Source organism: Chrysochloris asiatica, unplaced genomic scaffold, assembly GCF_000296735.1.
Source record: "Chrysochloris asiatica unplaced genomic scaffold, ChrAsi1.0 scaffold00020, whole genome shotgun sequence".
NCBI lineage: Eukaryota > Metazoa > Chordata > Mammalia > Afrosoricida > Chrysochloridae > Chrysochloris > Chrysochloris asiatica.
In genome coordinates, this window is record NW_006408538.1 from 23,764,836 (window position 1) to 23,781,254 (window position 16,419).

Genomic DNA, 16,419 nt, shown 5'->3' on the forward strand with positions numbered 1-16,419 from the left:
GATCACATGCTCACTCCTCAACCCATCACTGAGTTCAGAAGGCTTTTGCTGTTGTTATTGTACACCATCAAGCTCAGGAGGACAGGTCATAATAATTGAGCACGCTTGGGACAACTGCCTACCCAGGCTTGAGTATGGAGTTTGACAATCGAATCCCACAGCCCAAACCTCATGATCAGTGTAGGAAAGAACCACATCGCCAAAAGAAGGGAGCAGACGAAACAATCAACTCCACAAAAGTAGATTGGTACTCTGGCAACAGGTCAGCGTCTTTGTGGAACTCAGTTTCCTTTTTCCTGGAGTTCCTTTGAGCCAGGTTCTTCTGCTGTGATCTACCACCTTCTCCTAAACATGCACCCTGACCTACCTCCATACTTGCCCACTGAGGAGTCCAACACCTTGATCAGCTTGCTAAAAGAATTGTCACAAAAATCACAGCGTTCTGAAATGTTTGGGTCATTGCAGTGACCTTGATCAGGAGAAGAGAAGATGCCTGAGGAATGACCATGCTGAAAAGGGAGCCAAGAGCAGGGAGCATGGCAATGTGATGGGAAAGAGACTGTTGAATCCTACAGAGGAGTCTGGGAAATGAACCATATTTTCACTGGAGGACTTGGCTGAGAGAAGACATAAAGACTTTTGGGTGATAATCAAAAGAATCTTGTTTTAATTGATCTCCATGATTCTTTTACAGGAAAGGGCGACCCACTTGTATATTTGAAGACATAGTGGAGCCCAGAATTCTTAGTATTTGTTCAATAGAGCCTTTTGCAATAGTCATCTCTCCCCACTGCCAACATGTGCTCTTCACTTATCTACAACCAGCTAACCCTGAGTAGTTTATCTTCCTCAATAAAATAATTTATTTTACTAAAAGAAAAAAAGTAGATTTTGAGTCCTGGTGTGGCACTTTAGGATAAGCACTGGACTGCTAAACACAACGCTGGCTGTTTAAAACTACCAGCTGCTCCTCAGAAACACTCTACAGGGTCATTATGAGTTGGAACTGACTCGAAGGTACTTAACAACAGATATGCAAAGAAGACTCAAAACATTTACTGGTAAAAGATTGTAGCCTTCAGAATGGATTACATCTCAACATCAAGAAAGCAAAAATCTTCCCAACCAATAAACATCATGATAAATGAGGAAAATATTGAAGTATTTCATTTTACTTGGATTCACAATCAGTGTCAATGGAAGCAGCAGTCAGGAAATCAGATGACGTATTGCATCGGGCAAATCTGCTGCAAAAGAACTCTTTAAAGTATTCAAGAGCAAAGATGTTACATTGAATACTAAGGTACATATTTCATATGTGCGTGAAAGTTGTACAATGAATAGAAAGACCAAAGAAAGATTGATTCACTTGATTATGGTGTTGGCGAAGAATATTAAATATACTCTAGACTACCAGAAGAGTCCTGGGGTGGTGCTGTGGATTAATGTGCTGGACTGCAAAGTCAACTTGAACCGCAAGGTCAATGATTCAAGTTCACCAGCCATTTCTTGGAAACCAGGGTCACTATGAGTTGGGACCGACTCAATGGCACTTAACAACAACAACAACCAGAAGAATGAGTAGTACATTTGTCTTGGAAGAAGTCCAAACAGAATTCCCTTTAGAAGTGAAGATGGCAAGAGTTTGTCTCAGGTACCTTTGACACATTATCACGAGTAACCAGTCTCTGGAGAAGCATATCATGTTTGGTAAAGAGATAGCGAAAAACAAGAAGACCCTCAATGAAATGGATTGTCACAGTGACTGTAACAATGGGTTGAAACCAGACCAGGCAGTGTTTTGTTCTGGTGTGCATATGGTTACTATGAGTCAGAACTGACTCAAAAGCACCGAAGAACAAAAACATTTTACAAATAAGGTAACTTGGACACAGAAGTTGAGTGGCCTGTCTAAAGTCACAAACTTCTACATGTCAGATTAATGGAAAACCAGGCTTTTTGTCCTCTAAAAACTGCATTTTTCTCTCCAGTGATTAACACAGAACTTGATGTTGGACAGAGTCTCAAGATAGATGTTAAATTAACGGTTTTTAAGTGGCTCTAGTACCTAACTACCATTGACCAATTTTCTCCATAATCATTAAAACCTTTGGGACAGATACCTAACAACCAAGAACCCCACAGTACCTATGTCCTTCCAGAAGCCCACTACAGACACCAATGAATTTAGAATTATAACTGAGCCCCCTATTTATAACCCCTTTGCATTGACAATTTGTAATATGCAGTTCAGCCCTGAAATCATCTTGAATTACTTCACAGTCCATTCCTGTCTCCAGAAAACTGAGCAATGAGGGGGCGTTTAGAGTGTTGTCTCTAAATGCTTTAGCTAAAACAATTATTCTTAACAGTTTTCAACTCATGGACCCATCTGGAAAACTGATGAAATCTATGGCTTTCATCCCAGGAGGAAAAAAATCAATGACTGTTTGCACATATACACCAAACTTTCAGCGACTTTGCAGACACTGTGAAGTGCAGCCATGATCCCTGAGGGATGAAAACTTGCCTCAGAGTGCAGGTAGACCCCATTTCATTGTGCTTCACAGATACCGGGTGTTTTATCAATGGAAGGGTTTAGGGAACTGTCTGTTGAACAAGTCTATCAGTACTATTTTTCCAAACACATGTACTTACTTCATGTCTGTGTCACATTCTGGTGGTTCTCACAATAGTTCACACTTTTTCATCATGCTATTGGACAACAGGCCTGGGGTGGCGCTGTGGGTTTATCTGCTGGATTGCAAAGTTGGTTAAAACTGCAAGGTCAGCGGTTCAAGCTCACCAGCCGCTCCTTGGAAACTCTAAACAGAGTCACTATGGGTTGGAACCAACTCAATGACATTTAACAACAACAATAATTGCACACTTGATAGACTGCAGCACTGTGTAAATATAACTTTTACACGCCCTGGGAAACCAAAATAGTCTTGTGACTCACTTTATTGCAGTGAACTAGAACGGAAGTCACAACATCTCCCAGGGAAGCCCATTGTTGTTACTGTTGTCACTGTTGTTAGGTGCCATCGTGTCTGTACCAACTCATAGCAATCCTATGCACAACAGAACAAAACACTGTCTGGTTCTGTACCAACCTCATAATCTTGGCTTCATCTGAGCTCATCGCTGCTGCCACTGTGCCAATCCATCTCATTGAGGGTCTTCCTCTTTTGCTCTGACCCTCCATTTTACCAAACATGGACTGGGCCCTCCTGACAATATGTCCAAAGTATGAGAGATGAAGTCTGGCCATCCTGGCTTCCAAGGAGCACTTTGGCTTCACTTCTTACCACACAGATCTGTTTGTTCTTTTGGCAACCCATGGAATTTTTAATATTCTCATTCAACATCATAACTCAAATGCATCAATTCTTCTACAGTCTTCCTTATTCACTGTCCAACTTTCACATGCATATGACTTTATTGAAAATATCATGGCTTGGATCAGGCACACCTTAGTCCTCAAACTGACAACTTTGCTCTCGAACACTTTAAAGAGGTCTTGCATAGCAGATATGCCCAATGCAATACATCATTTGATTTCTTGACTACTGCTTCCAAGAGTGTTGGTGGTTGATCTGAGCAAACTGAAATCTTTGACAACTTCAATCTTTTCTCCATTTATATGGATGTTATTTATTGGTCCAGTGGTAAGGAATTTTGTTTTCTTTACATTGAGGTGCAGTCCACGCCAAAGGCTGTGTGGTCTTTGATCTTCATCTGAAAGTATTTTAAGTTCTCTTTACTTTCAGCAAGCAAGGTTGTATTATCTTCATATCACAGGTTGTTAATGAGCCTTCCTCCAATCCTGATGCCACGTTTCTCTTCACATAACCCACTTTCTAGGATTATTTACTCAGCATACAGATTGAATAAGTATGGTGAAAGAATACAACCCTGGCACACACCTTTCCTAATTTTAAACCATTCAGCATTCCCTTGCTCTGTTCGAACAACTGCCTCTTGGCCTATGTACACGTTCCTCATGAGCACAATTAAGTGTTCCAGAATACTCATTCTGCACAATGTTGTCAGTATCTTGTCATAATCCACACAATTGAAAATCTTTGCATAGTCAATAAAGCACAGGTAAACAACTTTCTGGTATTCTCTGTTTTCAACCAAGATGCATCTAACATCAGCAATGATCTCCCTTGTTCCACATCCTCTGCTGAATCCAGCTTGAATCTCTGGGAAGTCTCTACTAATGTATGGTTGCAGCAGTTTTTGGATTATCTTCAGCAAAATTTTGCTTGCATAGGATATTAATGCTATTGTCTGATAATTTCTGCATTCTGTTGGGTCATCTCTCTTTGGAATGGGCACAAGTACAGATCTCTTCCAGTCAGTTCACCAGGTAGTTGTCTTCCAAAGTTCCTGGCATAAATGAATGAGTGCCTCCAGTGTTGCATTAGTTGGTCGACAGATTTCAATTTGTATTCCATCAATTCCCGGTGCCTTGCTCTTTGCCACTGCCTTCAATGCACCTTGGACTTCTTCCTTCAGGAGCATCAGCTCTTGGTCATATGTTACCTCTGCAAATGGTTGAACATCAACCATTTCTTTCTGGTACAGTGACTCTGTGTATTCCTTCCGTCTTCTTTGGATGCTTTCTGCATCATTCAATATTTTGCTCATAGAATCCTTCAAAGTCAATGCTTGAATTTTTGCTTCAGTTCCCTCAGCTTTAGGAATACTGAGCGTGGGGAAGTCCCTTTTGGTCTTCTAACTCCAGGTCTTTGTACATTTCATTATAATAGGTGCTCTGGTAGCGTAGTGGTTATGAATCGGGCTGCGAACCACAAGGTCAGCAGTTCAAAACTACCATCTGTTCTGCAGGAGAAAGATGAGGCATTCTGCTCCTGTAAAGATTTACAGCCTCGGAAACCCTGTACAGGGTCGCTATGGGTTGGAACCAACTCCATGACATGCAGCAGCAGCAGCAGCAGCAGCAACATACTAATAGGAGTCCTGGTGTGGCACTGTGGGTTACTGTGCTGGACTGCAAGTCATTTGAACCATAGGTTGGTAGTTCAAGCTCACAAGCCCCTTGTCGGAAACCCTCTACAGGGTCGCTATGGGTCAGAACCGACTATGTGACACTTAACAACAACAATATACTAGTAGGATATTAAATCAACTCAAAAAGGACTGGACTAAAAAATATATATATATATGGACTGGGCTAACTCATGTGTGGCCATCTCGATTCTGACTCATGTGTTAATACTGCTCTTAGGGATGTCTGCCAGGTCAATAGTCCATGTACCACTGGGTGCATTCAAACTACCAGCCAACCTGAAGGTTATCAGTTGTCATAAATTGAATTGTGTCCCCCCCAAAAATCTTTGTCACCTTGGCTGGGTCTTAGTGATTCGGTAGTTTCACAATGATGTGTTGTGGCAGTCAGTATATGATGATCCCCCAGGGTGTGAGCTGTTGTGATAAATAATAACAGGATTAAGGGTGGGCTGTGATACCCTTTACAACCCTGATCTGGTGTAAGAGAGTTTCTCAGGGATGTGTCATGCAGCATCTTTGGTCTCACAAAGATAGAAGGAGAGAGAACTGAGCAGAGGAAGAGGGACCTACAATCACCAAGTCCAACCAACAAGACAGAAGAGCCAGGAGTGGATTGTGTCTTCTGGACCTGGGGTTGCCACACAGGGAAGCTCCTAGATCCGGGGAAAGACTGATTTCAAGACACATGAGGATCTCCAAGGAATACTGAGTCTACAGATTCTGAAAGACGACATGGACCTTTATCCAGAGCCAACTCTCTGAATTTTGACTTCTAACATCTTAAACTCTAAGGGAATAAACTTCTGTTTGTAAAAGCCAGCCGCTTGTGGTATTTCTGGTGATGCAGCACTGAAGAACTAAGACAGAAGTCAAGTAAAAACTGTTGCTCCACTTACGGACCTATGACCATCTTAATGGCCAGGATATGCCAACTCTCAAGAGAGAGCACACACTCCATGGTCTATTGTTGACGAGGTAGATTCCATTGAGTTCTGTTCATGAACTATCAGTTATATGTCAGGTACTGTGCTGGGCCCTGGGGACACAAAATAGAGTAAGACCCTGTCCTGGAGTTCTAGAAGCTCACACAATCTCCTGTACAAGACAGAAGCATAAGCCCTGACTTCATTCCAATATGGTCCGTGCTGAGGGAGAGCTATACAAAGGTCCTACAGAACTACTAACAACTTGGTATCATTGGAGAAGTAGTTTTCAATCAGAGCAATTTTACATTCCACTCCCAAGCCAGGGTTTGACAATGTCTGGAGACACTTTTGGTTGATGCAATTTTGGGTTGTTGTTATTGTTGTTAAGTGCTGTTGAGTTGGTTCTGACACCTAGAAAACCCTGTATAGGGTTTCTGAGGAGTGGCTGGCAGGTTTGAACTACAAATATTGTGATTAGCAGTCTAGTGCTTATCCTACAGCGCCACACCAGACTCTTCATCTATGGGTCTGTTGTTGCTGCTAAGTGCCGTTGAGTGCCGTTGAGCCTGTATAGGGTTTTTGAGGAGTGGGTGTTCAAACTTACCAGTCATTCCTTGGAAACCCTATTCTGAATCGCTATGCGTCAGAACCAACTTGATGATACTTAATAACAACACGGCAGAGCAAAATTATTCCTTTGGGTTCCTAAGGCTAACTCTTCACAGGACTACACAGCCTCGTCTTTCTCCTGTGGTGCTGGTGGGTTCGAACCACTGATCTGGCAGTTAGCAGCCCAACATCTAACCCACTGCTCCTCCAGGGATCCTTATAGGGTTTTTAGTGACTGATTTTTGGGACTTTTCTTCTAAGGAACCTCTAGGTCAACTTGAACCTCCAACCTTTCAGTTAGCAGCAGAGCGCATTAACATTAAGGAACTCAGAAAGTGGAAGTTGGACCAAATGATACACTTTATCTACTTCTTACTTGACGCAAGGTGAGACCCAGTCATCAGACAGAGGCTAGTTGTTATTGTTACTAAGTGCCAAACAGTCGGTTCTGACCCATAGCAACCTTGTATAGAGTTTCCAAGGAGCAGCTGGTGAGCTTGAACCACCGACCTTGCGATTCAAACCTACTTTACAGTACAGCACATTATCGCACAGCATCACACCAGGACTCCAAACATTGAATTTAATGGGACTGCTGTTGTTGTTGCTGTTGTTAAGTGCCTTTGAGTCAGTTCTGGCCCATAGTGAACTTTTATAGGGTTTCTGAGAAGCAGCTGGTGAGCTTGAACTGGCCTTGCAGTTCTAATCGACTGTGCGGTTCAACACATTAACCCACAGCCCTACAGAGAAGTTATGTTTGCATCTGGCCAGTACTTTATTTTCTAAGCCCTGCAGTATTGCGGCATCTCCCAACTGCCATCACACTCTACCCACACTACTCAACTTTGTTGAGATTCTTTGTCCCAAGCTCCAAGCCTCCTGAAAACAAGAAGTCAAGAGAGCTGGGGAGTAGGGAGAGTGGGTCCAGCAAAGAAGAAAGGTGGCAGCAAGCAAAAGGGACCGAGATGATGCACATCAAGCATCTAGTAGAGTGCCCAATACTGGTACCCAATATTTGCTCAGTAAATGTTGATGAGGATGTAGCAATAAAGATAATGACAATGTCAGTGGTGGTCTACTTGCTCCACAGTCAGCTGCTTGAATTGTGACCTATTGTTGTTGTTGTTGTCAGGTGCCATCGAGTCGGAATTGACTCATAGCGACCCCATGCACAGCAGAACGAAACAATGTCTGATCCTGGGCCAACCTCACTACCGCTGCTACACTTGACACCATCAATGATGCCATCTGGCAGATCCATCTCGTTGGGGGGGGTCTTCCTCTTTTTCTCTGACCCTCCACCTTACCCAACATGACATCCTTCTCCAGTGACTGTTCCCTCCTGACAATATATCCAAAAGAGCTTCCTCCTGTAGAAGTTGCTAATCATGGGTCTTAATTCTACTTCTTGGATGACTCAAAACCTACTATACCTAGACCATGCAATATCTTGAATTACACATTATGTAATTAAGCTCAGCGGACTCTAATACTCTTAATCATGCATAACCTATCTCTAACTCAATCCTTGTCAACATGCATATCACCGCCTAAAAACTCACTTAATAACCAAGCTTTGAGAAATCAGCAACCCACTAGGGAAGTGACCTTCTTCTTGCTCCAGGCCCATTACATGTGGGGGTTTCTAAACTTGCGCTTTATCAGGCATCTAGTCCTTACTTCAGGGCCATCTCACCTAAATTTACCCACTCATTCCCCTTAAATAAGACATCTCCATAGGCTAATGACTAATCAGCCCATGCATACACATGACTGTGGTGTCATGCATTTGGTATTTTTAAAATTTCGGCATCCACCACTATTCCAGAAGAGAGTAATGGTTCTTCCTAGCATCTCACCTTCTTCACTCTAGACATCTGGTTTCTAGATCATCAAGCATTTTGACAGATTGAAATAAGGAAGGAAGAAGAGAATAGATCCTGTCTCATGAAAAGGAAGCAGCTAAGAAGCAGGTAGTATATGACGGGCCCAGAGACTGAGTGAACAGAAGGAAAAACTGAGAGAACAGAATGAAATTCCTTGAGTCAGAGGCTCAAAGAAATGGAACAATGGATCTCACTCTAAAATGATGGACCATGAGGGCAGCAACACCAGACCATGTCTGGATTAATCCTGGGTCAAGGGGTTCCAGGACTAGATAGGCTCCATGGCGGAATTCCTAAGAATTCTACTATTTAATTATTATTTCTGAGGTCATCTGTCTTAGAACACAGAAATACCAAAGTGGATGGCTTTCACAAAGACTGATGCCAAGACCCAGGGAGATCTCCAAAGAAGGATATTAAAAGGAAACAAGGACCTTTCCCCAGACTGGACAGAGAGACAAAGCCTTCCTTTGGATCCAGAGCCCTGGATTCACACTTCTCACCTTCTAAATTGTGAGAGGATCAATTTCCATTTGTTAAAGTCATCCACAAATTTTTTGTTTTGTTTTGGTTTTTGTTATAGCAGCACTAGATTGCTAAAACAGAATTTGGTCTCAAACAAACCGATGATTATGAAAATGGCACAGAACCGGGCAACACTTCTTTCTATTGTACATAAGGTCACCATGATTTAGAACTCACTCAATGGCAACTAACAAACACAACAAAGTTATTTTTCAGCTCGAATTATCCAAGTACACGTTCACTGCCACAACTCAGCAGCTTAATTTCCTAAACGTTCATTCATTACTTTCAGCTGAAGAAATCTCCATTCACTACCCTTCTTCCTCGCATCTTTCTTTACTTCTAAAAGCCTCCCCAGAGGAAATACCACATCAACATCCCGTCTCTATTAAGTCCAATTTCAAGAATGAAGACAGAACAAACCATCAAGAACGTTCACACCCACTGGTGTGTCCCGTCTTAGGGTTGCCACCACAACAATCATGAACAGGGTAGTAATCATTAGCTCCCTGTTTCTCCAAATTCACTCACAAGGCACCTGGCTTGTGAGACAGTTGCCTTTTATGTGGCCAGCCCTGGTTATTTCCATATGCCAGGACTGATGTTGGCTGCTGGCCCAGCCTTGTAGGGCTAGGGTTAGAGGATTTCCCGTCACAGTGTGTGACTACGGTGCTACACTTTAGCCTCCTTCTTGCCATGGCCTCATCTGGAGGATATGCATGGCTGCACGTAGCCAGCCTTGCCCACTCCCCAGCTGTGGCTGCAAGTTCTTCCCAGCTAATTACCATCTTTGTTGACATTCACCAATTTTTCTCTCCACCCACCTTCTTTGGTCTTTTTTGGATGGTAGCAGCTGCCTGACTTGGCTCTTATGAGTCAATTCGACCTACTTCTGGTCCAACTTCACTCCTGGCTTGGTCCTCTTCCAAGACAAATGAAGAGTCCTCAGGGTGCAGGATAGCTGCTCTCGTGGATAACTGACCGACAGAATGTCAATTAATTTATTTGGTCTGTGTCAGGACTTCCAAAAGGACAGTAGGACTCAGCCTCCAAGCCTGGAAGGGGGCTTGATGGACACTCGTTTGGGATGCTGGGTCATTTTACCTCTGCCTTTTTTCTATATGACAAACTAGTTCCTCTCACAAATACAATAACACCAAAGCTTGTAAACGCCACATTGTCTTAGGTTGGGTTCTCTAAAGAAGCTAAACTAGTTGAGTGTATATCTAGAGAGAGGTTGATTAAGTAGTTGGAAGGTGGTCTAAGAAACTTGTCTCATAGCTGTACACAAACAGTCACATGTCTGATATAAGCACATAGTTTGATTTTGACTAAATGTTCATTTGACATACTGATGGGAGTTATCAGAACACTCCCACTGCCCAGCGCAGTTTCTGTCCCCTTAGTCCTGCCCAGTTGATCCAGTCTCTTTCTCCTCACTCATGATGTCTACATCTACATACCTAGCTTTGCTCGTCTCCCTTCCCTTTACCTAAATTCTACACAGATCTTCCTAGTCTCAGCTTCTCCATGAGAGCCAGGGAGAAGGCTTCCAATGAATACTGCTCACGAATTTGGCAACTAGGTATCTGAACGATTGCTAGGCACAGTCTAGAAAACCCTCTGTCTATATAGAACTTGACCATTTGCCAAGCACTTCTACATCCCGTAGCATATTTGACTCTCACAGCAACATCATAAAGTAGCCAGGAGAGAAAGGGTCCCTTAAAGATGTTGAGATACATAGGCATCATAGCATGCGTGCAGAAAATTTGAACATACAGACTCGACTTGAAATCCTCCTACCTCTGAAATCTATTGCTTGTATGAGTTTATAGGTTTGAGATTCAGTTTTATCATCTATAAGATGGATCTATAGTTACCTACCTTGCAAGATAATTGTTAGAGCTAAGTGCTGTAGGATAAGCACTGGAGTGCTAACCAAAAGGTCAGTGGTTCACCCTACCAGCTGCTCCTCAGAAACCCTATACAGGGTCACTACGAGTCAGAACCAACTCAACAGCACACAACAACAATAAGATAATATACTAAGGGGCCCAGCAATGTGTCTAGCATGGGATGTGATATCAAGTGGTAGCAATTTGGATCATGGTGGTAGTGGTGATGACTATACTAAGATGTTGTTAGTCATTGTATTGTTTACCTATAAAGACTTGGTGATCCGTAAAAGATCACAGCCAAGAAAACCCTATGGAGCTCTTCTAGTCTGTCACATGGGATTGCTACCAGTTGATTTGACAAGCACCCAACAATAAAAACAGTCATAACCAATGTCATTCAAGGGAAAAAACGAATTCAAGATCTTCCAGTACTTTCTATTTGTGTTTCATTCTTCTGTTCAAGGTTGCCATGTTAGTTCTGCAGAAAACCTGCTATGAAGCCAGCAGCCATAGGCAGGTGTTGTCTGAACACCTGGCCAAAAGCCTGTTCCCCATGCTCAGACTCGCCATGCATCCAAGTCGGGTCACTGTGTCCAGTAACCACCGGTTCCTATATCATTGTCCTCAAATTGCTCTGGGTGGCCTTTCCAGGCAGCAACTCTAACAATTAACTGCAGAAAGGCAAGTGATTCTTTGGGGGAATTACTTGTCAGCACAAAGATGCAGCTCCAGTTAAGACATAATAATAGGGGCCATGTGTTTATTATAATCTCTAAAATGCTATCAGATCATTTCTTAATCCACAACTCATTCTGTGTTCCAGTCTCAGTGCTAGTCATTACTGTGGGTTTGTTACAATGCACGAAGAAACGGGCTTTCAAATCAGGATAATTTCCAGACTGGGAAGACACACCCATATGCAGGTGGTCAGCAAACATATGTTCAATGAGCCTAATTTTGCTTGGATCTAAAGTACCACAGGTATGGCCAAAAGGACAAGCATACCCATGTACACAAACACACACACATACACAAGCAGGGGCCCTTAGAACATCCTGGGAAATATCTAACTGATTCGTGATGACATTACTTCCACTTGACTTTCTTTGGGTTTCTTAAAGCAACTAGGGACTGATTATTCCTTGAACTAGAGATTCAAAATTCTCAATCAATTATTTTCCAAAACTCTACTATGGGTCCAGACCTGTGCTAGGCTCCCCAGAGGGTAACAGGAGAAATCTGTTCTCGTGGTGTTTATAATCTGTTGTCAGCTGCCATCAAGTGGGCCCCCAACTCATGCTGACCCCATGTACAACAGAGCACGTTCTTGCCCAGTTCTGACAGACATCCCCAAGACCAGTTGCAGATTGGACCACTATGAAGCACAGTTGTATCATTAACGGACTGTCAGCTAATGATCAATAGATCACTAGGTCATTCTTCCTAATCCTTAGTCTGTAAATTTCACTGAAACCTGTTCAATATCATAGCAACATGCAAGCTTCACTGAGGGGCAGCTGGTAGCTGTGCATGGGGTGCCTTCACAGGGAATCAAACCCGAGTCTTTTAGATGGAAGACAAGAACTCTATTACTGAGCCACCAGCACCTCGTGTTTATAATCTAGTGAGGGAGAAAAGATTAGTACTGATAAAACAAAGCAAGGAGCCAGAAAATGACTCCTGGAGGGAAGGATGATCGCATCACATTCTAAATGCACCTGGCATTCTGAGAAGAGACACACCTGTGCAGAAGAAGAAGAGAGTAGAGATTGGGCAACAGTGGAAACCTGGCTTAGTTTTGAAGGAGGAGTCAGATTACACAGGTATGGAGCAAAGGCATGGAGGAAGGTCTTTCCTGAAGAGAGGGGAAGGATTAATGTGTGTGTGTTCTTGCATTCACTTTGGGGGAAAATCACAAAGGATTGGAGGCTCAAAGAAAGATCTTGAATACTAGCTAAGATGTTGAGGTGAGGCAATGGGGCTCCCAAGCAAGGACTGCAAAATGATAGCAAAAGTTAAGTAATCTTTTTTCTTCTTTTTTTTTTTTTTGCCCATCTAAAGACTTTTATTCAGGGTGAGGAAGGTAACCTCTGCCGGAGAGAGACGGCAGGAGGCAGAAGAGAGGAGAGGAAGAAGAAGAGACTTACATAGGTTCAACAAGAAGGGAGTGGTATTTGCTGGGGTGATTTAGCTCTGGCCTATCAAAAGCCATGTTGTCCTTTAAACTACACGCCTTGTAGCTTAGGGCGGGGAAACAGACAAAACGGAGTTGGAGGGAAGGGAGAGGGAAGAACCGGAAGGTATTGTAACATTGTAATATTTCCCCCTCTTTGATTAAATAAGGAAAATGAATGGCCGTCTCTATGATCCATGCCCATGGGAGAAGGGACGAAGGTCATTTTTCTGTAGCTACTTCCTGCTGGCATTGGGGCGGCGAGGCTGTCTTTGGTCTTGGACCATGGTCGGCTTTGTCGTTGGCGGTATTGTCAGTAGCCATTGGACTCTTCAATGGGATACCAAGAAGTGATGGAACCAGGTCAGCAGCTGGACTGGGCTTAGGCCCGCAGTTCTAGGTCTTCGGAACCCGAGCCAGAGGGCTGAAGAATTAACTCTTGCCAGTGATGGATGCTGAGAAGGTGTCAGGGAAGATGATCATGGGTGCTGGGAGGGCATGTTGAAATGAGCAGGTTAGGGTGCCGGGAAAATTGAGGTCCTGGGCCTTCCGATGTTAAATCGGGGGCCTCAACCATCCCACTTCTGACACCACTGAAAGGGAAAATAACCCGGCACCGCTCATCAACCACACCTCACACCAAACGGCCCATCTAGAGACTTTTATTCAGGGTTAGGAAGGTAACCTCTGCTGGAGAGAGAAGGCAGGAGGCAGAAAGGAGGAGAGGAAGAAGAAGAAGAGATTCTTCTTTTCTTTTGCAAAGTCTTTATTTCATTTTTAAAGTTTCCTCAACATTCATTTGTTGGTCTTAAATTTACAGAATCATTTATGAAATACTAACATTCTGTAAGTATCACTTTCCTTGTTGAGTTGAAGAAAAGTTTACAGAGCAATTCGTTATTAGATGTGGAGATTAGGACAAATTTAAAAGGCTGCATTAATGTGTGTAGTTGTTGACTTTTAGTAGAATATAATGTATATATTTTTTGTGTGTGTCTTAAAACAACAGAAATGTACTGTCTTATACTTCTGGAAGCCAGAAACCTTAAATCAATGTGTCTGTAGGGCTGTGCTTTAGAGAAGAATCCTTCCTTGCCTCTTCTAGATTTTTAAAAAAATATTTTTCTTTATTATGGATGAAGGTTTAAAGAGCAGAGTGGTATTCTTGAAGGCCAAACTAGGGCTTTGGAATTTAATCTAGAGTCTTTTGAACCCAATTTCTTTGGAGGAACTTCACTAACTCAGTTTAGCTTCTTAGGGTCTTAATTTCTCTTAGATGTAAAAGGGAATTAATTGTGGAGTGTGAGGGGTAGACGTGTGTGTGTTTAAAGTCTTGGAGAGAAGCACATGAAGTCTTCAAAGTGTTAATCTGGTGCTCTTGTTCTCTGGAGTGGATTAAAGAGTTGAAGGGAAAGAGAGGGGGATTAGGATGCCCTTGACCTCGGATGAGATGGAGATGAGCTTGCGCCTACGTCATGTCTTGTAATTTATAACCTCATCTCCTTCCAGTTTGGCCATGATCCTTGCATGTCAATATCATCCTTGACTCAGGATTTTTCACACTCGCTAAGAGCACACACATTTGTGGGGTGCTTTTATCTAGAGTTTAATGAAACCTCAGTTCCTCAGGGTGGAAGGTCTCACATTTAGTCCCTCTTTGTTCATTCTGTAAGTATGAGCTGCCACTTTTACTTCATCCCACCTCCCAAGCCAAGTCATTTTAGGGTCTAGCTGCAGGGGGCCAGTGCTGGGTCAGCTCCTAGCAGTAGGCCAGATGCCTTTGTGGGGATTAAGATAAGACGAGGGACACCAGCTTTGGTTTCAAAGTGGTATTCACCAGAATATTGGATTGCATTTTAAGGAGCTACTGATGGGGCTGGGGATGGGAGGGTGGGAGGTGGCAAGCCCTTTGGAAAAAATAAACCCTGAAGATTTTCCATCCTGATAATGAAATCGAGTCACCCAAGAGCAGGCTCACGCGGGATTGCTGCTCCACTTTCCTTATTTAGAGGAGAGTGACTGACATTGGATGGCCTTGTCTGAGAACCGAGAGGGAAAAGCCACATCAGGACTAAGGCCGAGAGCAAGACATGCACAGGCCCCCTGAGTCTGGACCACAGTGTGGGCTCAGGAGTGGACAGAGCACTGTTACCCCAGGCACTACTCTGAATGCCCACATTAGCAGCCCCTGGTGTGGCACAGTGGGTTAATATGCCAGACTACAAAGCCATTTGAACTGCAAGGTCAGTGGTTCAAGCTCACCAGCTGCTCCTTGAAAACCCTATACAGGGTTGCTATGGGTTGGAATTGACTTAACTGCATTTAACAACAAAAACACACATTAAAACCAGCAGGCTTTCTGCTTGCTGACAACTCCTTTCCTGGCCAAAACACCCCCAGAGACACATGGGAGGGAGTGGGGACTCTTGACCTGTAGGTGAATGAAAGGCCTTGCGGAAGAGGGGCAGTTTTTATTAAAGTTTTTATTGTGAATTGAGTGATAGTTTACATGGGGGAACATCAGTTTTTTTGATTGCAATGATTACAATCCCCTGCATGCTTCATCATTCAACAGTATGTGCTTCTATTCATTCTGTTTACTATTATTATTATTTGATGTGCACCAAAACACTCAGGAATATACAATCATTCAAACAGCCAAAGGGCACACCCTGCCCCCCGGCCGCCTGCACACATTCCATCTCCCTCCACGAGTCTAGAATCTTCAGCTGCTCTGTCTCTCCATGTCATCATCTCTGCCTCTGTCTCTGGCATTGCTGCTTCTCTGGGTAGGGTCCACACTTCGCTCTTGCCCGTGAAGACAGCTTTTGAGTCACAGTGTCATCAAGGTCACTCTGCAGGGGAACAAGGCCCTCAGTACTGCTGACTCAGAAGTTACCCTTTAGCACAGAGCCCAGGTTTAATCTCTCTCATCTCTCCTTACCGTTGGTCCAAAGTGTTTACGCAGTCTTTTCAGAGCCTGCTGCCTCCAGCCTCGCTGCCTTCCCAAGGCCATTCACACATCGCCTCCACTGAGTCCACCCTCTGGATATACTCCACTGGTCACTGCCCTGCTTCTCCTGGGCTGGGAGGTGCCATGGGAAGAGCACGGGCAGAGAGGTCTTCAAGACGGTAGGACTTAGTGACCCGTAACTTCTCCGTGATTCCGCTTATAGACATTATTACCGCTACTTCTTGAGTTGTTGTTGTTGTTGTTGTTAAGTGCCGTCGAGTCGGTTCCGACCCATAGCGACCCTGTACAGGATTTCCGAGGGTGTAAATCTTTACGGGAGTAGAAAGCCTCATCTTTCTCCCGCGGAGCGGCTGGTAGTTTCGAACTGCTGACCTTAAGGTTC

General features: G+C 43.5%; 1 pseudogene; it reads left to right on the forward strand.

Annotated features, from left to right (window-relative positions):
* Nucleotides 1-351: 351 nt before the first annotated feature.
* LOC102842939 lies at nt 352-592 on the forward strand (annotated as a pseudogene).
* The last annotated feature ends 15,827 nt before the right edge of the window (nt 593-16,419 follow it).